Source organism: Myotis nattereri (assembly GCF_964212035.1).
Source record: "Myotis nattereri genome assembly, chromosome: 5".
Classification (NCBI taxonomy): domain Eukaryota; kingdom Metazoa; phylum Chordata; class Mammalia; order Chiroptera; family Vespertilionidae; genus Myotis; species Myotis nattereri.
The window spans coordinates 10372863-10398055 of record NC_138080.1 but is presented as its reverse complement, the minus strand read 5'-3'; the positions used below and the strand labels follow the sequence as shown (position 1 = coordinate 10398055).

General features: G+C 42.4%; 1 long non-coding RNA gene across 1 annotated transcript; it reads left to right on the top strand.

The window, feature by feature from the left end:
• The first annotated feature begins 1556 nt into the window (after positions 1–1556).
• LOC308520691 lies at positions 1557–24740 on the top strand. The gene is made up of 3 exons (XR_013996107.1): positions 1557–1704; positions 3574–3598; positions 23100–24740. It is a non-coding gene; the product is annotated as an uncharacterized lncRNA (long non-coding RNA).
• The last annotated feature ends 453 nt before the right edge of the window (positions 24741–25193 follow it).

Genomic DNA, 25193 nt, shown 5'->3' with positions numbered 1-25193 from the left:
TATATTTTTATTTATTTCAGAGAGGAAGGGAGAGGGAGAGAGAGAGAAACATCAATGGTGAGAGAGAATCATTGATTAGCTGCCTCCTGCATGCCCCCCACTGGGGATGCAGCCCACAACTTGGGCATGTGCCCTTGACTGGAATCAAACCCAGGACCCTTCAGTCTGTAGGTTGATGCTCTATCTACTGGGCCAAACCGGTTTGGGCCTTTTTCATTATTTCAAACTGCAACTTTGTACCCATTAAACAAAAAATCATCATTTCCCTCTTCCTTGAGTTCCTGGTAACCATTATTCTATTTTTTGTCTATAAATCTGACTATTTTAGGTACCTCAAATAAGTGGAATTATATAATATTTGTCTTTTTTGAGTCTGCTTTTTTTACTTAGCATGTCTTCAAGATTCATCCATATTTGTAGCATGTTTCAGAACTTCCTTCTTTATATGGCTAAATAATAGTACAGACCATATTTTGTTTATCCATTCATCTCTTCATTGACACAGGTTATTTCCACCTTTGGGCTATTGTGAATAATGCCACTATGTTTAAGCATCTGCATTCAATTCTTCTGGGAATATACCCATAAGTGGAATTGTTGAGTCACATAGTAATTCTATTTTTAATTTTTTGAGAAGCCACCATACTATTTTCCACAGTGGCTGCATCATTTTACACTAGATTTTAGTCAAAAGGCCGAGAAGTGATTGGTTGCATCATTTTATATTCCCACCAGCAAGGCACAAGGATTTCAATTTCTGCAGGTCTTCACCAACACTTGTTTTCTGTATTGCATTGATTTGTTTTCACAGCAACCACACAAATAGGTGTGAACTGATATCCTATTGTGATTTTGATTTGCATTTCTCTAATGGTTAGTAATGTGTAGCTTTTATCAATACAAAACACCTTGTGTCCAATTTAATTATTTTTACTCTGAAATGATGTCTTACTGCAACATTGTGATCCCAGATTTCTTTTTCAAATTATTTTTCTGACCTATTTAGTTAATCTCTTTATTTTCTACCTTCAAGTGCCCTTTATTCAACAGTATTGAGAACATATTATTCAGTACGTACGGTGCCAGTCACAGCGGATACAATTTGAAGAAGGGAACTATAATTAATGATGGAAGACAAGCTTTATGATTACAATGAACCATTTTAAAAGAATGAGTGTCATGAGAAGGAATTACTGGGTTTTTGTTTTTACCTAAACATGTGAATGTCCTATATAATATATCTTTAATAGGTTACAAAACTTGGACATAATTTAGACAAAAATTTGTAACAGATTGTAACACTTCTCTTACCAACCAAGAATAAGCCATCAGGGAGCACCTAATTTTCCACACTTTAAAATACATTATCACTTTTCCCTCTTATTAGCATTGCCATTATAATTACGAATAAAAAGGGTGCACGAGAGGATGATAAGTGATTAGAGCTGATGCTGCAAGGAGGTTCAACCTTCTTTGGCTCCTAGCAAGGAGCGTTCTCAACCTCTCGCTACTGGCCCTTCTCGGCCACTGTAGCGGTACCTGCCGCGGCGACGTCTGGGAGGCAGAGTTCCAAAGGAAAAGCACTGCGCTGCGGGGGAGAGGAGGGGAGAGGGCGGCCCACGGCTCTCCGGGGCGCAGGCACGATTACGCGCGGCGGCCTGGCGGCTGTTGATGTTTCTACACTAGGTGTTCCGCTTGCCTGCGGTGAGGTCCGCTGCTTCGCGTGTCCTTCGCGTGGGCCGGGTACTGACTGCCCGTGAGACAGGCCCCGGGGTGCACCTCCTGCAGCGGCCCGGACCGCGAGCGCCCGCCCAGGGCGTCCGAGCCCCCGCGGCGTCCGCGGAGGGGGCGTTGCCCGGAGCGGTCCCCCCCGCGGAGGCCGGAAGTCGGAGCTGCAGCCTCGGGCCCTCAGCCTGAGCCGGGCTCCGGGGGAATGGCCTCAGTGGAGGGATTGCAGAAAGCTGTCTTGTTTCAGGGTTCGTGGACCCTGTGGTGGTTTTCCGCTTGGAGCCTTTGTTGGTTCTGCCACTCCCCCAGAGTTATCAACCTTGGCATCGTTTTTTTTCTAGACTAGAGTGATTTAACTACATTGTTATTATTTTTGTTTAAAGTAATTTTGTCCCCTTGTTAAATTACTTCCTTTTTTTCTATTTTTAAACGTTCATTTATAGGCAGTGACGCTATTCCTTCTGTCTTGTATTTTTCGGGGTGGGGAAGGGAAGGTGGATAAGCAATGGTTCCTTTTACATTTAAGGAGCTATGATAACTCTTCTTCATAAAGGAAGCACAGCTTTCCAAAGGGAGTGGAAAGAGGAATTTGTGCTTAGCTAGTTCTTCAATTGACATTTGAAGAGTTAATATAATTATCGAAAGAAACTTCAAAGCCTTAAGAATTTATTTGAGCCAAGATTTTGAGCACAAGCCTGGAAGCAAGATCTCAGTGGATTGGGGAAAATGCCTTGGAGAATGGCAGTCTTAGGGCTCTTTTTATATATTTAGAATCAAAGGAGAACATGTAAGGAAGGTACTAGATTAAGGAGGTGGGAGAAAGCAAAGTGGGGAAATCTCGAGGAAGGATTGGGTAAAAAGTGAAATGGAGAGATGCATCCCAGCTAGTGTGCTCAGTGGTTGAGCATTGACCCATGCACCAAGAGGTCACTGGTTCTATTCCCCATCGGGACACATGCCCGGGTTTCCTGCTGGATCCCCAGGAGGGGGCATGCAGGAGGCAGCCTAAGGACGTTTCTCTCTGATCCATATTTCTCTCTATCCCTCTCCTCTCTCGAAGCAATAAAAACATTTAAAAAAACAACAAAAGGAAATGGAGTGATACATACTGCTTTTACTATAGTGGGTACAAGATAGTTAACATTTAACAGTTACAGGGAAGAGAGATGTTATGTGGGCAACAGGGTGACAACAGGGAGTTTCAGTGTTGTACTCTGCTGCTAGTGGGTCCTTTTGAAGAGTCTGGAAGCAAAAATTACTGACATGCCAAACACAGGTTCTGCTAGATATGCAAGAACAATAGACAGGGCTTCCTTAACATGAGATTAACCTTTTATGAAGGAAGCCATAGTTCTGGGACATGACTACTCACCATGATCTACCCAGTTAGGAGTTAATATTCAGACTATTCTCTTTGGTTACTTTTGGTCACTGGACTTGTCAGGCCTATGTAGGCCTCTTTTTATTTTCATAATTATTATCGATCAAAATATCAAAGTGCAGATATGTGGAATATTTATCATTTTTCATTAATTGTGAGCTCAGTGTGACTGCCCTTTACTCTGTTAATGCACTTCAGATAGTTCTAATCCCTTAATTTGATTCATCTTTATTCATAAAGCACTGGCTGAACAGTAGCAGGCCCAGTGACTGGAAGTATGCTTGCTGCCCACTCCTGGTTTGGCGACCAAGCTGAGGGGCCTTCTAATTTGAGTTTGCCTGGGCTATGCCAGGTTCCCTCTGCAGGGTGCTCAGTGTGGAGTTTGTAACCTGGTCTGGCCTAATGAGGGTGGGAGTGCTGACAGGATGGAGAGATGTCACAGCTTTTATTTTAGTTTATTTCAGGTGCCTTCTCCAAGAGGGGCAGCAGGTAAGGAGAAATGGCCACGGTGTTGTTATCAGCTCAGGATCAGGTGAGGAAGGTTCTTGAACACTTTTTGGATTCAGAGGTTCAAGAACCTGCTTCATTCATTGTTGAGCTTACCTAGGCAGTAAGCCCACAGAGGGATCAGAGGGTCTGGCAGGTGAGGAATTCTGGAAGGCAGGTGTTTTCCTTGTCGCAGAGCCAGTCGCATTGTGAATTCTGCACTTAACAGTTACTTGTTGACTAGGAATTGAATGGGCCCTCAGTCCCATGCCACTGTTATACCCAGAGTTTTGTGAGGGACCCAGGGTGTTTTGCTCTATGGAGGGAGAAGACATGGAAGAGTCAAATAATTCCTTCACAACACCAGGGATTCACAGAGAAAAGGCATGGCATTTGCCTTTCCAGTCAACTCTAGCAGTATATAGTAAGGGTCCAGGTGATTTTCTAGGAAGATTTGGGAAAGAAGACCTCTGAGTCAGCAGGTATGGTCAGGGATATTCCTTAGTATTGGGCGATTTTGGACTGACAAGCAATACTGGGCTCATTTAGATGGTGAAAGGAAAAGAGGTCATAACTGTTAACGTAAAAACATTTAAACCTGTAAAGAATTTTTGTGAGTTTATTTGAACCAAACCTATAAAGAATTTTTGTGAGTTTGAGTAGACAATTGCCAGGAAGCAGTATCTCAACAGGTTGGGATAATGCTCCAGAGAATGGCGGTTTCTTCATTTGTTTTTATACATTGCAATCAATGTATAAAGGAGGGGACCTAGGTGGGTTACATGAAATCCATTGCTGATAGATTAGAGAAGTGGGAGAAAGCAAAGTGGGGAGACCTCTGATTGGATAAAAAGTAAAATGATAGATACATACTTAGGTGGGTGCAGGATAGCCAACAGTCAACAGTTAACATGCTAACAGTGAAGGAATTTGTGGTATCTGTCCTGGTGCCCAGGCACATTAGGTTGTGCCCCAAGGGGTCTGGAAAAAGGAAAGTTACAAGTTACCCAGACATTTCAAGGATATATTATCATAGATGCAAAAAAACAATAGGCTCAGTCAAGGTAAAAATTGACCTCATCAGGGAAAATATCGGCCTAGGACAGTGGTTGGCAAATCGCGGCTCGCGAGCCACATGTGGCTCTTTGGCCCCTTGAGTGTGGCTCTTCCACGAAATACCACGTGCTGGCACACACATACAGTGCAAAGTTGACTTAAAAAACTTTAAGTTTATTAAGTTAATTTTAGGGAATGTTGTGGAGTGAAAGAAGATGTAGTGTCGAGGATTGAGAAAGGTATGTTGAGATGGTGTGGACATATAGAGAGGATGAACAAAGGAGATAGATGAAACAAGTATACAAGATGAGTGTGGATGGGAGAGATGGAAGGGGTCGACCTCAGCGAATGTACCTCAATCAGATTGAGGATGTTTTTAGCAAAGTCCACCTTAGGAGTACCCTAATTAAGTTAATAACAACGTACCTACCTATATAGTTTAAGTTTAAAAAATTTGGCTCTCAAAAGAAATTTCAATCATTGTACTGTTAATATTTGGCTTTGTTGACTAATGAGTTTGCCAAACACTGGCCTAGGACATGACTACCCACCATAACTGCTTTTAGTTAAAGTTTTAATTTCAGACCATCCTTTGTGGTTACTTTAGGTCTTTAAGTTTGCAAGACTGCCATGCAGGCCTTCCCTGAGCTTGTCAGGTTAGCTTGTGGCTTTTTTTTTTTCTCATCCACACTTGTCCCTTCTGGTCATAAATTAACTTAAATGATGCATTGATGACCAACCTTTTGGTTTATAATGGAGTCTGGAGTCCCACGGTGCTAGGAAGGCTTATTCCTAGGATGACTCAATGTCAGCATTTGTCTTGCTGAATAGAGTGGACCACTGGGGATGGGGTAAGACCATAACCTTAGATGGCATTCACAGTCAAATTGTTATTCAAATAAGAGGCAGGTAAATGGGAGGCAGTCAGGTCTACATGGTCCTTGTTAAAAAGTATTCTGGATCATTTCTAATTTTTGAGCCACCATGATCCGAGTCTTTTTTTTTTCTTTTCTCTCTCTTTGAAATTTCTCTTTATTTTTATTTATTTATTTATTTATTTATTTATTTATTTTAAATTTTGTTTTATTGCTTAAAGAATTACAAAGAGTATTACATATGCCTCCTTTTTTTTCCCCCCTTGACCTTCCCCCGGCCTTCACTACCCCCCAGTGTCTTGTGTCCATTGGTTATGTTTATATGAATGCATACAAGTCCTTCGGTTGATCTCTTTTTTTTTTCCCTTTCTTATATTTATTTTCTTCAAAATAACTTTGTAGTAAATTCTTTTTTATTCATTTTTTTATTGCTTAAAATATTACTGTTATGCCCAGATTTCAAGATCCCCAATAGACCAACAGGGAGCCAGCCGAGTCCAGTGCAAAAGCAGAGAGTCTTTATTATTTCAAACCTGGGTCTGGCTCCCCTACCCTCCTTACTGACACAGCAGCAAGTGGCAGAGAGATAGCTAGCCCGGTGGGAAGAGGAGTTTTATAGGGGGGTGGAGTAAGGGGAGGAGAGGTGACTGTGGGCCCTGCCGATTGGCCAGGTGCAAGTCCAGGTGCAAGTCGGGTCTTGTTACACAGGATGTGGTCATATCTATGGTGCGCACCTCTCTTGATTTCTTGATTGTCATTGGTTAGTTTAAAGAAGTCCTGAGTGTGGCTAGCAGAGGCTTGGGCTTCTGGGAAGAAGCATTGCCGAGCACAAGGCCAAGGTAAGATGGAGGGCGTAGCCCTTACCCTGGGGCAAGATGGAGGGCGTAGCCCTCGCCCTTTCAATTACAAAGAGTAGTACATTTGTCTCCTTTTTTTGCCCTCTTGACCTTCCCCCAGCCTCCCCCTATTCACCAGTGTCTTGTGTCTATTGGTTATGCTTATATGCATACATGCATACAAGTCCTCTGGTTGATCTCTTATCCCCTCCCTCCCGAACCCTCCCCAACCTTTCTGCTATAGTTTGACAGTCTGGTTAGTGTTGCTCTGCCTCTGTATCTATTTTTGTTCATCAGTTTATAATGCCCTTTATTATCCATAAATGAGTGAGATCATGCGGTATTTTTCTTTCACTGACTGGCTTATTTCACTTAGCATAATGCTTTCCAGTTCCATCCATGCTGTTGCAAATGGTAAGAATTCCTTCTTTTTACAGCAGCATAGTATTCCATTGTGTATATGTACCACAGTTTTCTAATCCATTCATCTGTTGATGGACTGGATGTTTCCAAATCTTAGCTATGGTAAATTGTGCTGCTATGAACATAGGGATGCATATATCCTTTCTGATTGGTGTTTTCTGGTTTCTTGGGATATGTTCCTAGCAGTGGGATCACTGGGTCAAATGGGAGTTCCATTTTTAACTTTTTGAGGAAACTCCACACTGTCTTCCATAGTGGCTGCACCAGTCTGCATTCCCACCAGCAGTGCACGAGTGTTCCTTTTTCTCCGCATCCTCTCCAGCACTTGTCGTTTGTTGATTTGTTGATGATAGCTATTCTGACAGGTGTGAGATGGTACCTCATTGTTGTTTTGATTTGCATCTCTCGGAAGAGTAGTGACTTTGAGCATGTTTTCATATGTCTCTTGGCTTTCTGAGTGTCCTCTTTTAAAAAGTGTCTATTAGGTCCGTTGCCCATTTTTTGATTGGATTGTTTATCTTCCTTTTGTTAAGTTGTATGAGATCCCTATAAATGTTGGGGATTAAACCTTTATTGGTGATAACATTCGCAAATATGTTCTCCCATGCAGTGGGCTTTCTTGTTGTTTTGTTGATGATTTCTTTTGCTGTGCAGAAGCTTTTTATTTTGATGTAGTCCCATTTGTTTATTTTCTCTTTAGTTTCCAATGCCCTAGGAGATGTATCAGTGAAGAAATTGCCTCGGCATATGAATGAGATTTTGTTGCCTTTGGATTCCTCTAGTATTTTTATGTTTTCCGTCTTACATTTAAGTCCTTTATCCATTCTGAGTTTATTTTTGTGTATGGTGTAAATGGGTGGTCTAGTTTCATTTTTTTGCATGTATCTGTCCAATTTTCTCAGCACTATTTATTGAAGAGACTGTCTTGACTCCATTGTATGTTCTTGCCTCCTTTGTCAAATATTAATTGAGCATATTGGTTCGGGTCGATTTTTGGGTTCTCTCTTCTATTCCTTTGATCTATATGTCTGTTCTTGTGCCAGTACCAGGCTGTTTTGAGAACAGTGCCTTTGTAATACAGCTTGATATCTGGTATTGAGATCCCACCTACTTTGTTCCTCTTTCTCAGGATCGCTGCAGCTATTTGGGGTATTTTTTTATTCCAGATGAATTTTTGGAGAGTTCGTTCTAGGTCTGTGAAATATGCCGTTGGTATTTTAATGGGGAGTGCGTTGAATTTATAGATTGCTTTGGGTAGTATGGACATTTTAATGATGTTGATTCTACCAGTCCATGAACATGGTATGTTCTTCCATCTGTTTATGTCTTCCTCTATCTCTTTTTTCAACGTTCTGTAGTTTTCTGAGTAGAGGTCTTTTACCTCTTTAGTTAAGTTTATTCCTAGGTATCTTACTTTTTTTGGTGTGATGGTAAATGGGATTGCTTTTTTTTTTTTTATTACAAAGAGTATTACATATGTCTCCATTTTTTCCCCCCCACCCTTGACAATCCCCCGGCCTCCCCTACCTCCCAGTGTCTTATGTCCATTGGTTATGCTTATATGCATGCATACAAGTCCTTTGGTTGATCTCTTACCCACCGCCCTCCTGCCCTCCAACCCTCCCCGGCCTTCCTGCTGTAGTTTGATAGTCTGTTCGAGGCAGCTCTGCCTCTGTATCTATTTTTGTTCATAAGTTTATAATGGTCTTTATTATCCAGAAATGAGTGACATCATGTGGTATTTTTCCTTCATTGACTGGCTTATTTCACTTAGCATAAAGCTCTCCAGTTCCATCCATGCTGTTGCAAATGGTACGAGTTCCTTCTTTTTTATAGCAGCATAGTATTCCATCGTGTATATGTACCACAGTTTTCTAATCCATTCATCTACTGATGTGCACTTAGGCTGTTTCCAGATCTTAGCTATGGTGAATTGTGCTGCTATGAACATAGGGGTGCATATATCCTTTCTGATTGGTGTTTCTGGTTTCCTGGGATATGTTCCTAGCAGTGGGATCACAGGGTCAAATGGGAGTTCCATTTGAGGTTTTTTGAGGAAACTCCATACTGTCTTCCATAGTGGCTGCACCAGTCTGCATTCCCATCAGCAGTGCACAAATGTTCCTTTTTTTCCACATCCTCTCCAGCACTTGTCGTTTGTTGATTTGTTGATGATAGCCAGTCTGACAGGTGTGAGATGGTACCTCATTGTTGTTTTGATTTGCATCTCTCGGATGATTAGTGACTCTGAGCATGTTTTCATATGTCTCTTGGCTTTCTGAGTGTCCTCTTTTGAAAGGTGTCTATTTAGATCCTTTGCCCATTTTTTGATTGGATTGTTTATCTTCCTTTTGTTAAGTTGTATGAGTTCCCTATAAATTGTGGAGATTAGGCCCTATCAGATATGACATTGGCAAATATGTTTTCCGACGCAGTGGTTTTTTTTGTTGTTTTGTTGATGGTTTCTTTTGCTGTGCAGAAGCTTTTTATTTTGATGTAGTCCCACTTGTTTGTTTTCTCTTTAGTTTCCAATGCCCTAGGAGCTGTATCAGTGAAGAAATTGCTTCGGCATATGTCTGAGATTTTGTTGCCTTTTGATTCTTCTAGTATTTGTATGGTTTCCCGTCGTATATTTAAGTCCTTTATCCATTTTGAGTTTATTTTTGTGTATGGTGTAAGTTGGTGGTCTAGTTTCATTTTCTTGCATGTATCTGTCCAATTTTCCCAACACCATTTATTGAAGAGACTATCTTTACTCCATTGTATGTTCTTGCCTCCTTTGTCAAATATTAATTGAGCGTAGTGTTTTGGGCTGATTTCTGGGCTCTCTATTCTATTCCATTGATCTATATGTCTGTTCTTGTGCCAGTACCAGGCAGTTTTGAGAACAGTGGCTTTGTAATACAGCTTGATATCTGGTATTGAGATCCCACTTACTTTGTTCTTTCTCAGGATTGCTGCAGCTATTCGGGGTCGTTTTTTATTCCAGATGAATTTTTGGAGAGTACGTTCAAGGTCTGTGAAATATGCCATTGGTATATTAACGGGAAGTGCGTTGAATTTTTAGATTGCTTTGGGCAGTATGGACATTTTAATGATGTTGATTCTACCAATCCAAGAACATGGTACGTTCTTACATCTCTTTATGTCTTCCTCTATCTCTTTTTTCAATGTCCTGTAGTTTTCTGAGTAGAGGTCTTTTACCTCTTTAGTTAAATTTATTCCTAGGTAGGTTAATTTTTTTGGTGCAATGGTAAATGGGATTGCTTTTTTAGTCTCTCTTTCTGCACATTCACTATTGGTGTATAGAAATGCCATAGATTTCTTGGCGTTAATTTTGTATCCTGCTACATTGCCGAATTCTTTTATTAAGTCTAATAGTTTATTGATGGAGTCTTTAGGGTTTTTTAAGTATAATGTCATGTCATCTGCAAATAAGGACAGTTTTACTTCCTCTTTTCCAATTTGGATGCCTTTTATTTCTTCTTCTTGTCTAATTGCAATGGCTAATACTTCCAGTACTATGTCGAACAGTTGTGGTGAGAGTGGGCATCCCTGTCTTGTTCCTGTTCTTAGGGGAAATGGTGTTAGTTTTTGTCCATTGAGTATGATGTTGGCTGTGGGTCTGTCATATATGTCTTTTATTATGTTGAGGTATGATCCTCTACTCACACCTTGCTGAGTGTTTTTATCAAAAATGGGTGTTGGATTTTGTCAAATGCTCTTTCTGCATCAATTGATATGACCATGTGGTTTTTTTCTTTCAATTTGTTTATGTGATGTATCACGTTTATTAATTTGCGGATATTGTACCATCCTTGCATCCCTGGGAGAAATCCTACTTGGTCCTGGTGTATGATCTTTCTGATGTACTGCTGGCTCTGATTTGCTAGGATTTTGTTGAGGATTTTGGCATCTGTGTTCATGAGGGATATTCGCCTATAATTCTCTTTCATTGTGTTGTCTTTATCTGGTTTTGGTATTAGGGTGGTGCTGGCTTCATAGAATGAGCTGGAAGTGTTCTTCCTCTTGAATTTTTTGGAATAGTCTGAGGAAGATAGGTTTTAGTTCTTCCTTGAATGTTTGGTATAACTCCCCTGTGAAGCCGTTTCGCCCAAGGCTTTTGTTTGCTGGGACCTTTTGGATGACTGCTTCAATTTCTTCCATAGTTATTGGCCTATTGAGCTTTTTAGAATCTTCCGGATTGAGTTTTGGAATGTTGTATTTTTCTAGGAATATGTCCATTTCCTCCAGGTTGTCTAGTTTGTTAGAGTTGTTTATAGTATTTTTTAACAATTCTTTGAATTTTTGTGGAGTCTGTTGTTATTTCTCCCCTTTCATTTCTGATTTTGTTTATTTGAGTCCTCTCTCTTTGCTTCTTGGTGAGCCTGGCTAGAGGTTCATCAATCTTGTTTATCCTTTCAAAGAACCAGCTCTTGGTTTCATTGATCTTTTGTATTGTTTTTTTGGTCTCTATGTCATTTATTTCTGCTCTGATCTCTATTATCCCTCCCTTCTGCTCACTCTGGGATTTTTTTGTTGCTCTCTTTCTAATTCTTTGAGTTGTAGAGTTTGATGATTTACTATCATTTTTTCTTGTTTTTTTGAGGTAGGCCTGTAGTGCTATAAACTTCCCTCTCAGGACTGCTTTCATTGTGTCCCATAGATTTTGGATTGTTGTGTTTCCATTGTCATTAGTTTCCAGGGTGTTTTTAATTTCTTCTTTGATCTCATTGGTAACCCAATCATTATTTAGTAGCATGCTGTTCAGCTTCCAAGTATTTTAGTTTTTTGGGTTGTTTTTATTGTAGTTTATTTCTAATATTATGCCATGTGGTCTGAGAAGATGCTTGGTATGATTTCAGTCTTCTTGAATTTGGGGAGACTTTGCTTATGACCCAATATGTGGTCTATTTTTGAAAATGTCCCATGTGCACTTGAGAAGAACATATATTCCATGGCTTTGGGGTGAAATGTTCCGAAGATGTCAATTCAGTCCATCTGATCTAGTGAGTCATTTAGGCTTGCTGTTTCTTTGCTGATATTTTTTTCTTGAGAATTTATCCTGTGCTGTCAGTGGTGTGTTTAAGTCCCCTACTATGATTTTGTTGTTGATCTGTCCCTTATTTTTTTCCAGGATGTTTTTTTATATATTTGGGTGCTCCTGCATTGGGTGCATACATGTTTATCAGGGTTATATCCTCTTGTTGTATCGATCCCTTTAGTGTAATGAAGTGGCCTTCCTTATCTCTTGTCATGCCTTCACTTTGAGGTCTATCTTGTCGGATATAAGTATTGCTACCCCAGCTTGTTTTCATTTCCATTTCCTGAAAGAGATTTTTCCATCCCATTACTTTCAGTCTGTGTGAGTCCCTTGTTCTGAAGTGGGTCTCCTGTAGACAGAATATATATGGGTCATGTCTGTTCATCCACTCTGCCACTTGATGTCTTTTGATTGGAGCATTTAGTCCATTTACATCAAGTTATTATTGAAAGGTACTTATCTGTAGTCATTTCTATTTTTTGTGCCTGTGTTCTTTCTTACCTTTTTATTTCTTCTTTTTACAGCATTCCCTTTAGCATTTCTTGCATTGCTGGCTTGGTAGTGATAAACTACCTTAGCCTTTTTTTCTCTACAAAGCTCCTGATTTCCCCTTCAATTTTGATTGATTGTCTTGCTGGATAGAGTATTCTTGGATTCAGTCCTTTGCTTTGCAACACTTTGTATATCTCCTTCCATTCCCTTCTAGCTTGATGTGTTTCTGTTGAGAAATCATTTGATAATCTGATGGGGAATCCTTTGTAGGTAACTCTCTGTCTCTCTCTGCAGCCTTTAAGATTTGTTATGCACTCTCTTTGTCATGTACATTTGCCATAGTTATTATGACGTGTCTTGGTATGGGTCTTTTGGGGTTCATCTTGCTTGGGACTCTCTGTACTTGTGTAACTTTTTTCTTCCCCATATTTGGGAAGTTTTCTGTCATTATTTCTTCAAATAGATTTTCTAATCTTTGCTGCTCTTCTTGTCCTTCTGGCAGCCCTATTATGCGTATGTTACTTTGTTTCGTGTTGTCCCAGTGCTCCTTAGGCTCTCCTCCTGCTTTTTAATTTTTTTCTCCAGTTGCTGTTCAGATTGAGCTTGTTTCTCTACCTTATCTTCTAACTCACTAATCCAGTCCTCTGCTTCTTCTAGTCTACTGTTGAAACCTTCCATGGTGTTTTTGATTGTAGCTGTATCACTTTTTAGTTCTTCCTGATTCTTTTATTTTATTTTATTTTATTTTTTTCTTTTAATTAAATCTTTATTGTTCAGATTATTACATTTGTTCCTCTTTTTTCCCCCCCATAACTCCCCTCCTCCCAGTTCCCACCCCACCCTCCGCCCTCACTCCCCACCCACTGTCCTCATCCATAGGTGCACGATTTTTGTCCAGTCTCTTCCCGCATCTCCCACACCCCTTTCCCCCTCAAGAATAGTCAGTCCATTTCCTTTCTATGTCCCTGATTCTATTATAATCAACAGTTCATTCTGTTCATCAGATTATTTATTCACTTGATTCTTAGATTCACTTGTTGATAGATGCATATTTGTTGTTCATAATTTGTATCTTTACCTTTATCTTCCTCTTACTCTTCTTAAAGGATACCTTTCAGCATTTCATATAATCCTGGTTTGGTAGTGATGAACTCCTTTAGCTTTTCCTTATCTGTGAAGCACTTTATCTGACCTTCAATTCTGAATGATAACTTTGCTGGATAAAGTAATCTTGGTTGTAGGTTCTTGCTATTCATCACTTTGAATATTTCTTGCCACTCCCTTCTGGCCTGCAAAGTTTCTGTTGAGAAATCAGCTGACAGTCGTATGGGTACTCCCTTGTAGGTAACTGACTGTCTTTCTCTTGCTGTTTTTAAGATTCTCTCTTTGTCTTTTGCTCTTGGTATTTTAATTATGATGTGTCTTGGTGTGGTCCTCTTTGGATTCCTTTTGTTTGGGGTTCTCCACGCTTCTTGGACCTGTAAGTCCATTTCTTTCACCAGGTGGGAGAAGTTTTCTGTCATTATTTCTTCAAATAGGTTTTCAATATCTTGCTCTCTCTCATCTTCTGGCACCCCTATAATTCTGATGTTGGTAAGCTTGAAGCTGTCCCAGAGGCTCCTTACGCTATCCTCGCATTTTTGGATTCTTTTTTCATTTTGCTTTTCCGGTTGGGTGTTTTTTGCTTCCTCGCATTTCAAATCATTGACTTGATTCTTGCGCTCCTCTGGTCTGCTGTCGGGAGTCTGTATAATATTCGTTATTTCAGTCCGTGTATGCTTAATTTCTAGGTGGTTCCCCAATATAAGATCGAGGGTCTCATTAGTTTTCTTGTAGATCTCATTAAGTTTATCGGCGGCTTCTAAACAGTTCTTGAGAGACCTTAAAAGTGTGGTTCTGAACTCTATATCTTCCATTGACAATTTTGTCCTGTTTCTTTGTCTCCGCATTTTGTTATGCTTCCTTGGTGCACCCCCTAGTGGTCTTTGTGCGCAGTCTTATAAACCTTGATTGTTGTAGCTAATACCAGGGAAGGTTTGACCTCCAGGCCAAGTGGCTATGAGAATCAGCTGTTTCTGCAATGAGAGAACTTCTGTCCTCTAGGGAGGTGCTAATCTGGCGTTTGCCTGAGGCTATCCGGCAAATGCTTCTGTGCAAGGCTTGGGCGGGGCGGGTCGCACAGTAATCAATAGGGTGGGCCGGAGAGAGCAGTTATGGCGGCTCTCAGTCCTGTCCCCAGGGGCTCTGCCTCTCTGAGTCCCAGCAATGGCTGCAAACCTCGGAGAGAAAGCTGCACTCGCTCTGACCGAAGCCAGACAGTCCCGCTTCTCCCGTTTGAGTCTGGGTCCCTAAAGACTCGCCCGGATCTGGAGCTCAGAGTCTGCGACTCCCTCCTGATTGAAAACGCCAACCGCGCCCTCCGCCGCCAGCCCGCTCCGCGCACTCCGCACCTCAGAATTTGACTTCAGCACTGCGCCTCCTCTGAGTGTCCGTATGCGTTTCTCTTTCCTCCTAGTTGTAGGACTTCCACTCAGCCAGCGTTCCTGTGGTTCTGGGTGATGTCCCTTCCGTTTTTTGGTTTCACTTTTGAAGTAGTTGTTCAAAGCAGCAAACTCCGGCGTTAACCTATGCCGCCATCTTGGTTCTCTCTTCCTGATTCTTGCATAGGTTGTTGATTTTCTCATCCATCCGGTGAATGAATTATACAACCGTTTCTCTGAATTCTTTTTCTGTCATGTTGCATGGTTCAGTTTCATTAATTTCCTTTCTTGGCAACTCCTCATTTTCTTTCCTCTGGGAGTTGTGTTGTCTCACCATTCTGACTATCTCCAGATGGTTCAAACGTCGAGTTGCATGGGCCTGAACCTTGTGCAGTGGGAGCTTTGCACCACCCTATTGTCACTGGAGAGTTCTGACACTAAGATGTGCGGTTGTCGTGGGTTGGTGGGAACCAGGCTCGCTCAGAGTCAGAGTTACCAGCGCTCTGTGTGGCCTCATGTGTGCTCTTAGAATCAGGGACCCTGCCTGCACTGTGCTGGAACAGAGACCCCCCTGGAGTATGTTGAACATCAGAGCACCCTAGCGTGCACCAGGAGTCAGAGTTCCCCAAAAATCCAGTATCAGAGTCTCTGTTGCTTCGTGTGGCCTCGCATTGAGAATCAGGGTCCCTGTGTGCACATGCACCAAGAATTGGAGTCACTGGCTCTTAGTGTGAATGCACAGGGAATCAGGGATCCCAGGCGCAGGTGATAAGAAACACAGTCAAGTCACTGGTGCTTGGTGCTGCCTCCTGCCCACATAATCAGGGTCCCGGGGTCTGTGCTGCGCAGGACAAGTTCCCGGTGTTCATGGGTTAGCTCCCAGGCCAAGGCTCCTGCAGCCCCTGTTGTGCAGGACAAGTTCCCTGTGTTCACGCGCGTAAGCTCCCAGGCCAAGGCTCCTATAGCAGCACTGAGGCCCAGGCAAGGGGTGGGTCTATCAGTTACTATGGAGCTGCCCTCGAGCCTGCGGGGAGGGGGATGAGCTCTGTTACTCACAGAGATCTGCCGCGGGTATGTCTGGATTCTTGGTGTCCCTAAGTCTGTAGCTATGGTTGCAGGTCTCTGTCCCCAGTGGCTGCAGGGTCCTGGTTTACGTCTGAGACCAGACCGGGTGGTGCTGAGGCCAGGATCCTAGTCTCAAGCAGCCCTGTTTCTCAAGAAGGCGTGGTGTCTGTGCCCGCGCTGGCCCCCCAGGATTGTTCATGCTAGGAGCGGGGCTCTGCTGTCTAAGACTGCCCGGTTTAGCAGCCGCTTAGAAGACCTGCAGAATCTAGCTGTCCCTAGCTCATACACACACACACCACACACGTCCACACACTCCTCTATCACTCCCTCGCTCTCTCACACTCTCTCCCTCCCTACCTTCCTGCTGGTCACCATCTTCCTCTCTCCAACTACTGCTTTTGCAAGTTAATTTACAACTCTTGCCTCCCCCCACAGGCTGTGCCTGTTTCCTGAGCTCTCTGATCACCAGCCACTGGGACTAGGCTTATCCTCCCTGAGTTAAAGTGAACAAAGTTACTTTTACCCCATCACATGGTACTCACTATGCTCTGCAGGCCACTTGAAAAAATCAGGCTCTAAGGTCAGATGCTTCTTTCTACAAAAATGGACTATTATATCCTTCAATAAGTTAGTATACTTAAGCATTTCTGAAATGTAAGTAATTTGAGCAGTTATGTCCCAACAGACTAGAATTATTGAACTTGACGGAGGCCAACATTATCTAGTTTTTCCCAGTTTATCAGGAATAGGAAGCACTCAAGGACTGAAATGTCCATTTGTTTAAAAAACACACACAGGAAAGCTATTGGGGGTAGAGTCTAAGCAAAGCAAGAAACATTGAATTCACTCTTTGCCTCCTGGGACTATTGAATATCATTGTTTTAGACTTGTGAGGAACAAACTTTTCTGAGTCATTTAATGCTCCACCTGCACCTTTTCCCACAACCATTCATTTCAATTCTCTAATTCTTGAGGAAATTTCTAGGAAAATATAACTTCCCTGTCTTAGTCTGTTTGAATTTCTGTAATGAAATATCACAGACTGGGTGGCTTATAAACAAATTTATTCTCACTGTTGAAGGCTGCCAGGTCCAAGATCAAGGCACTAGCATGGTTGTGTTCTGATGGAGACCCTCTACCAGCTTTAAAGCTAGTGCCTTGTGTTAACACATGATGGAAGGGATAATGGGGGACCTCTTAAAAGGACACTAATCACATTCATGAGGCTCCACCCTCATGATAATCACCTCCCAAAGATTCCATTTTCTAATGCCATTGCCTGGATTGCCCCTAATTGCTTCTGCCTGCAAGCCTGATCATCCCTAACTGATCCCCTGCTGGCTTGATTGCCCCTAACCATCTCTTCCTCAGCCCAGCACCCGGGACCCAGGATTCCCTCCTCCAGCTGACTATAGGCACCTGGAATCTGGGCTTCCCTCCCTCTGATCAGCCATAGGCACACGGGACCCTGGTCGGGTTTGCCCAGGCTGGTTGCAGGCGCAGGGGATGGTGGGCTGGTGGCTTTGCCCGGGCTGCAGCTGCAGGTGCTGGCACCTGGGACCACAGGGTGGGCGGCTTCTCTGTCTCCCAGGCCGCAGCCATCCACAGGCACTGGTGCCCGGGACTGCTGGCAGGCAGCTTCGCCTGGGCCCGGCTTTGTCAGGAAGGATGTGCGGATGGTCGTCCAGAAGACATGCGGTCTAATTAGCATATTACCCTTTTATTAGAATAGATTATGATGTGTTTTTTCTTGCCATCATTAACCATAGTAACTTGCTTATGTATTAAAGTTCTATTCCTGCTAAGTCTAGAAACAGCCTCAGAATCCTTCTCACCATTCATCTTAAGTCTGATGCTTAGTTGATCAGAATTAATACCTGAGGTGAAGCCTCTTACTGTAAATGTATCCCAGAATATATGGCATCCTCTCTGCTTTATGATCCAGCTAATAATACATTGCCTCAATCATGTTGATGTCATTTTTCCCCTTGCAGTTTCTAGTAATAGATTACCATCTACTGCCTAGGAAGTAAAATTGACTGTATCCATGTAGATCACATAATAAGGCATTTTCCCCATCAATAAAATTTCATTCTTTCAGCATGAGTAATTTTGTCAACAACGTTTTGAGGCAGTAACAGTTTATAACAAATTGAGTGAATTATTATTTCAGGTACTGTGCTGTGTCATACACAGATTTCATTTTATCTTTGCAACAACTCTATACAGTAGGTACTATAATGACACAGATGAGAACACGGAGGTATATAGAGATCAGGTAACTTGACCATAAAACCTGAAAGTGGCTGAGTCTCATTTCAAATCCATGAGCCATGCCATTTAACCATTACACTCCACTCAGTATTGTGCTAGAGCCTGCTCTTACTGCCTCACAAATTTTCAGGAATGTTGCAAGCTGGTTGTTAAACATGGTCATTATTAAAAATTAAATTATGTAATCTTAAAAGTGAATAAATTACATTAAAACCAAAGGTAATACATACTCTAAATTCATCACGCCTTAATTATTTACTATACTTTACTGTTCTGACTCTTGACATTATTTATATATTTTGGGTCTTTTTGGTAGAATATAATAGTGTATTACTGCATTTTTCTCCTCAGCTCTGCATTTAGTGGCATCATATTAGCAGCTGAAATCAGCCATGGAAGGAGAATTTATGTCACAGAAATTGGCCGATACTATAAATCAGGCTTTTGTTTTCTTTGATTGAGAGCCAGTTGTTAAACATTTATCGGCACAACACTGACCACATTGGTGGCGGTGGTCTTGTCAGAATGTGTAATATAATGCAGATGAAAATCTATTTAAACAGACTTGATGTAGATATTTTCAAAGATGAAAGAATTGTCCCTGTCAACTATTTTAGTTGATTCATATCTTCACTAATTGTCATCATTGCAAAGTTTTCAGTCCCCATATGGATTGCTGGATATAATATGTCATGCCCTGTCCCTGTCCCCTCCCTTTGTAGCCCTTGTTACCTTAAGGACTCTAGTTTTCTATTTATATGTTTAAGTACCAACCTTACCAGCATAAAAATGTAAGCTTTTAAGACTGCTCTGCCGAAACCGGTTTGGCTCAGTGGATAGAGCGTCGGCCTGCGGACCGAAAGGTCCCAGGTTCGATTCCGGTCAAGGGCATGTGCCTGGGTTGCGGGCACATCCCCAGTGGGAGATGTGCAGGAGGCAGCTGATCGATGTTTCTCTCTCATCGATGTTTCTAACTCTCTATCCCTCTACCTTCCTCTCTGTAAAAAATCAATAAAATATATTTAAAAAAAAAAAAAAAAAAAGACTGCTCTCTCTGTTCTGTATCCTTCAGATGAAAAGTGGAGTTGGGTTGCGGCACAGGAGAGAAATTCAGAAGGGGAGTATTGAAGTAATGACTGCAGTAGGAGAAGAGGGAACCTATTTCTCGGGCCACAGGCACTGGCGCCCTGGACTACAGGGCTGGCAGCTCTTCCAGGTGGCTGCAGCCTGGGACCTGGGCGCGGGTGGCTTGTCTGTCTCCTGGGCCGCAGTCAACCACAGGCGCTGGCACCTGGACCGCAGGTGGGCGGCTTCTCTGTGTCCCCTGTGATGCAGTGTGGGCAGCTTCTCCGGCTGGCTGGGGCCTGAGATCACGGGCAGCTTCTCCGGCTGGCTGCAGCCTGGGCTTACGGGGCAGGCAGCTTCTTTGTCTCCTAGGCTGCAGTCAGCCTCAGGTGCTGGGGCCCAGTTTCTCAGTCTTCCAGAGGACATGGGGTGGGCGGATGTGGGGCAGGCAGCTTCTCCAGCTTGCTGTGGTCTGAGATCCTGGTGCAGGTGGCTTCTTCGTCTCCCAGGCCACAGCCAGTCTCAGGCACTGGGCCCAGGTTCTCTGTCTTCCCTGGGATGCAGTGTGGATGGCTTTGGCTGGCTGCGGCCTGGGATCATGGGGTAGGCAGCTTCTTCATCTCCCAGGCCAAAGCTAGCCTCAGGCGCTAGAGCCGGACTTCTCTGTTTCCCCTGACTTTTGCGTCTCCAACAGGCCTGGAGGGGCCAGAGCCAGGATGTTTGCATGGTAGCTGTGGCTGCAAGCAAGTATCCCAGCTCTGCCCTCCGCCATCTTTGTTGGGTTAATGTGCATATCACTCTGGATTGGCTGGTGGGTGTGGCTGGTGGGCATGGCTTAGCATAGCAGAGGGACGGCTAATTTGCATGTTTATTATTATATAGGATATCCTTAAAAATGTGAAGGTATTACTGATCTAAGAAATGTTAAGTATTTAACTTGCCACCTAAAATCTAAGGCTTCTAAAAGTTAAAAGTTCAAATTGAATTGGGAAAGATTATATAGTTACAATAATAAAATGCATAAAGTTTAGAAATTCATTTTCAAGAAAAACAATTCTTGTGTTTTCTCTGGAGAAATTAATAGTTCAAAATATATTGTAGTACTTATGTGTACTATGTGTGGTAAAATTACAACCTAGAATATAATATTTTATATGGCCTGATTAAAAAAGAGGATTAATTCTATAGTCTAAACCAAATTTTTAATATAAAAACCAGTTTAAATTTAATATCTTTTAGAATAATTACAAAAAGTGTATAATATAATTTTTGGGTTATATATGTTTGATAGTCTTTCCAAGTTAAATTTCAAGACTTTAACCAAAAAATAGTTTGGGGACTTTTCAAGGGCCCTGAAATGATTCAAGGATTTACTCTCTTCTTAAAAGAAATATCTTTGAACTAAATTAGGCCAATCTAATATACTTGAAATCACGTGGGAAGCTTTATCAAATAAAAATTAATAACTGTGTTCTGTTTATATACATACTAGAGGCCCGGGGCATGAAATTCCCTCAGCCCAGTCTGCACCCTCTCCAATCTGGGACCCCTCAGGGGATCGGGCCTAAACCCGCAGTCAGACATCCCTCTCACAATCTGGGACCGCTGGCTCCTAACCACTCACCTGCCTGCCTGCCTGATTGCCCTTAACTGCTTCTGCCTGCCAGCCTGATCGCCCCCTAACCACTCCCCTGCCAGCCTGATTGATGCCTAACTGCTCCCCTGCTGGCCTGATCGCCCACAACTGCCCTCCCTTGCTGGCCTGATTACCCAAAACTGCTCTCCCCTGCTGGCCTGATCGCACACAATTGCCCTCCCCTGCCGTGACCCACCGCCTCCGCTGGAACGTGCCTCCTCTGCGCGAGGTGGCGGAGACGCCAGGACTGGCCTCCTCCGCGCAGTAAGGAACCACGGGACCCCCAGGCCTCACTGCGTGGAGCGGCTGTTGGGCCCCGCCTCGGCTGTGCGCGTGGCCTTCTTGTGGTGGCCATCTTGTGGTGGCCATCTTTGTGGCGGCCATCTTGTGGTGGCCATCTTATGATGATGTTGCGCATGAGGGCCACCTAGGCCTTTATTAGTGTAGACATTTAAAATGTTATAAAAGTCTCAACCTCTAAGGGGAGGCAGGACAAAGTTGCTGAATACCTCTTAACCCAAACCAGATTATTTGGCAACAGAATTTTAAAATAAGAAGCCTCAGACAGCCTGCTCTTCAAATAGGCTAGGGGGATGGGGCAGCATCTGTACTTCATAGGTCAAATGTATAAGTTTGCTTACTTTGCTTTTTCAATAAAGATGCCTACTTTAGTTACTTAAATTAGCTTTTTACAATATAATCAATGTCTCATATAAACTCAGTTATATGAGAAGCCAATATTTTATAAGCAATTGATTCTACCAAAGTCCAAAGTAAAAATTTGCATACATATGCAAATGAGCACTAGCCAAAAATAATGCTGTTTAAAAGTAAATTTTAAGCTTAATAAAAAGGAGAAATTTTAAAATCTTTCCCACTAATGTTTACAAAGTAAACTAAAAGTTATTATTCAAGCATTAAATCTCACCAAAATAAGACACCATAAGTAAAAGAGAGTTACTTTTACTTGATATGTATGCATACCTCTCTCCTATTGGTATTTCTGAAAAGCAACCAAGTTTATTGGTCTGTATAAAAGAAAGAAAAAGGTTTTTAAAAGAAACTCCCTAAGTGTGGCCTAGAAGTTACTCTGGGAGAAAAAAACAGGAGATTCCCTTTATATATGTAGAAAACTAATTAAAAATCAATGTATTAGGCCTCAAAAAGAAAAGTAAATAATTTACATTTTGCTTCTTTAAACAAAGCTTATGTCAATATACTCAAGGACTGATAGCAGAAATCCAGTTTGTGTCATTAACTGTCCACACCCAAGGACAAATGAAGTTAGAAAATAAGCCTTATTTTAGACTGATTTAAATTGGCCAATTGAAATAAGTGAATATTCAGGGGAACATAGTTGTACTAGGCAGGAACCTATTCCTGGAGCATTAGCTATTTTTTACTGATGGCTTCTTTAATGGCAAAGCTGCTTATCATATAATGGATTCACACCAAGTCATCCATACTAAACACACTTTTATACAAAAAATTGAATTAGAAGCTATCAGGCTGCGCTGCACGATTTATGCTGCTGGCCTGGTAAACAGAATTACAACTACTCAATTAAAATGGCTCAGTGAACAAAGTCTATTTATACTATTTAAATAAGTCCTGGTCCTTTAACAAAAGGAAATGACTTTATTAAAACAGGCCACAGAATCGCATCAGCTTTTACATCAGCCTACCAAAATAATGTACAGCAGGCAAAACAAATTATAAAAAAAAAAAAAAAAAAAAGGCCCCCTTGCATGTTACATCTGCCTCAAGGGCCTGTAAAATCCCAACTTGAAAAACAAAAAAGGGGGAATAGTGGAGAAATCTCCTGTAAGTAAACTACATCAAGCTTTAATTACTTTAAAATTTTTCACTTGTAGCCGGAACCGGTTTGGCTCAGTGGATGGAGCGTCAGCCTGTGGACTGAAGGGTCCCAGGTTCGATTCCGGTCAAGGGCATGTATCTGGGTTGCGGGCACATCCCCAGTGGGAGGTGTGCAGGAGGCAGCTGATCGATGTTTCTCTCTCATCGATGTTTCTAACTCTCTATCTCTCTCTCTTCCTCTCTGTAAAAAATCAATAAAATATATTAAAAAAGAAATTTTTTTTCACTTGTAATGCTGATGGCAAGACACCAATGGAATCACACTGGTGTCAGAATAAGCCCAAGGAAAATGGTCTGGTTAAATGGAAAGATCCTGAGTCTGGGTTATGGAAGGGTCCTTTTATTAACCTTTGATTGAGGATATGCTTGTGTATTTCCAGAAAACTCCAAGCCCATGTGAAAACTTCAACAATGGATCCAAGAGAGGAACTGACCAGACTACTCCAACCACAGATAGCTGTGGCCCCAAGCAACACACTGACGAGACAGAGGAGAAACAGTCCAGAGATGGGGGATGGTGAAGACTCCTTGCCATGTTAGCAGTCATCAGCTGTGCGTTGATGCAGGTTGCCCTGGACAAAGCCAAAGAAAGTCAGACCTGCATGCTATTGCCCACTGTTTGTCCATCATCCAGAACTCGAATATCATTGCAGTCATGTCACAGGGGACAGTGATTGGGAAGGGGACTCAAAGAACTGATGGCCCAGAAAGGAGCCTACTACAGACTAATTTCCTAAATGCCTGACAGCAATTTAAAAGGACATGAAAGAACTCAATCCTTTTAATTGAATATTTCTAGTCTGCAGATATGGAATGAAAAGTCTTAAAAGGACTCAAGCCCTGTAAATGGCATACACCTTTCTAAATTTATTAGGATAACAAAAAGGGGGAAATGCCGGAGGCAAAGAAGAACAGTAGTTAACATATAAATGGAGAAGTCCACTGGAAGGCTAATGGACTTTGATATTCAACTGAAAAATCAGCATTATATTACCCTGTTGTTGGCTGAATGGCTGAAGGCAATCCCCTAACCCAGTGGTTGGCAAACTGTGGCTCAGCAAACCACGGCTCTCAAGCCACATGCAGCTCTTTGGCCCCTTGAGTGTGGCTCTTCCACAATATACCGACTTCTGTGCATGGGTCATGAAGTTTTAATTGCACTGTATGTGCTCACCCCCATGTGGTATTTTGTGGAAGAGCCACACTCAAGAGGCCAAGAGCCACATGTGGCTTGCGAGCCGTGGTTTGCCGACCATGGCCCTAATCTGATAATCCTTTTACTGTTTACCAAACTTTACCTTTGATATGTCTGTTTGCATTCCTAAAGGGCAACTGTGTATTCAAGTAAATAAAAGATGATGGGTGTGGGGTTTCAGCAAGCTTCTCTGCTAGAGGGAAGTTATCCGCCTGGCTCCCCATGCCTTCTAAATTTATATTTCTTGTCTAGTGTATCCATTTGTGCATCAGCCCTTTCTCCAGACCTTGAACCTTAGCCATGCTGGTTGCAGCTTTAAGCACTTCTCTCTTCTGTCTACACTTGCTCTTCCCATTCATCTCCCTAGATCACCAGAGGAAGAGACTTTTGGCTCCCATCACAAGTAAGGAAACAGGAAACCAAAATATGTGTATCATAAGAGAAAGTAGACAAAGTAGACAAAGATGTAACAATCATTAAGTTGTTAACAGATTTTCTTTGTCTAATTTCTCTTATTTTCAAAGAGACTTGTTCAGAATCTAGGCAAAAGAGGAAGATATACATTTTCATAGTTTCTTTCTTTTTTTTAAAATATATTTTATTGATTTTTTACAGAGAGGAAGGGAGAAAGATAGAGAGTTAGAAACATCGATGAGAGAGAAACATCGATCAGCTGCCTCCTGCACATCTCCTACTGGGGATATGCCTGCAACCCAGATACATGCCCTTGACCGGAATCGAACCTGGGACCCTTCAGTCCGCAGGCCGACGCTCTATCCACTGAGCCAAACCGGTTTTGGCCATAGTTTCTTAATAGTCCATTTTCAAAGTAACATGAAAAAGAAAAATATAATTTAACTTATAATACTAGGGACCCGGTCCCCTCAGTCCAGCCTACACCCTCTCCAATTGGGGACATCCCTCTTGCAATCTGGGACCATTGGCTCCTAACTGCTCACCTGCCTGCCTGCCTGATCACCCCTAACTGCCTCTGCCTGATTGCCCCAACCCCTCTGCCTTCCTGCCTAATTGCCCCTAACCTCTCTGCCTGCCTGCCTGATCTCCCCTAACTGCCTCTGCCTGCCTGCCTGATTGCCCCCAAGTGTTCTCCCCTGATAGCCTGATCTCGCCCCCAACTGCCACTGCCTGTCTGATCACCCTTAACTGCCCTCCCCTGCCAGCCTGATCTCACCCCCAACTGCCCTGCCCTGCTGGCCTGATCTCACCCAGTCTCTGTCTCTCTTTGTTTTTCTCAGCAGTCCTCCAGGCCTCCCTGCCT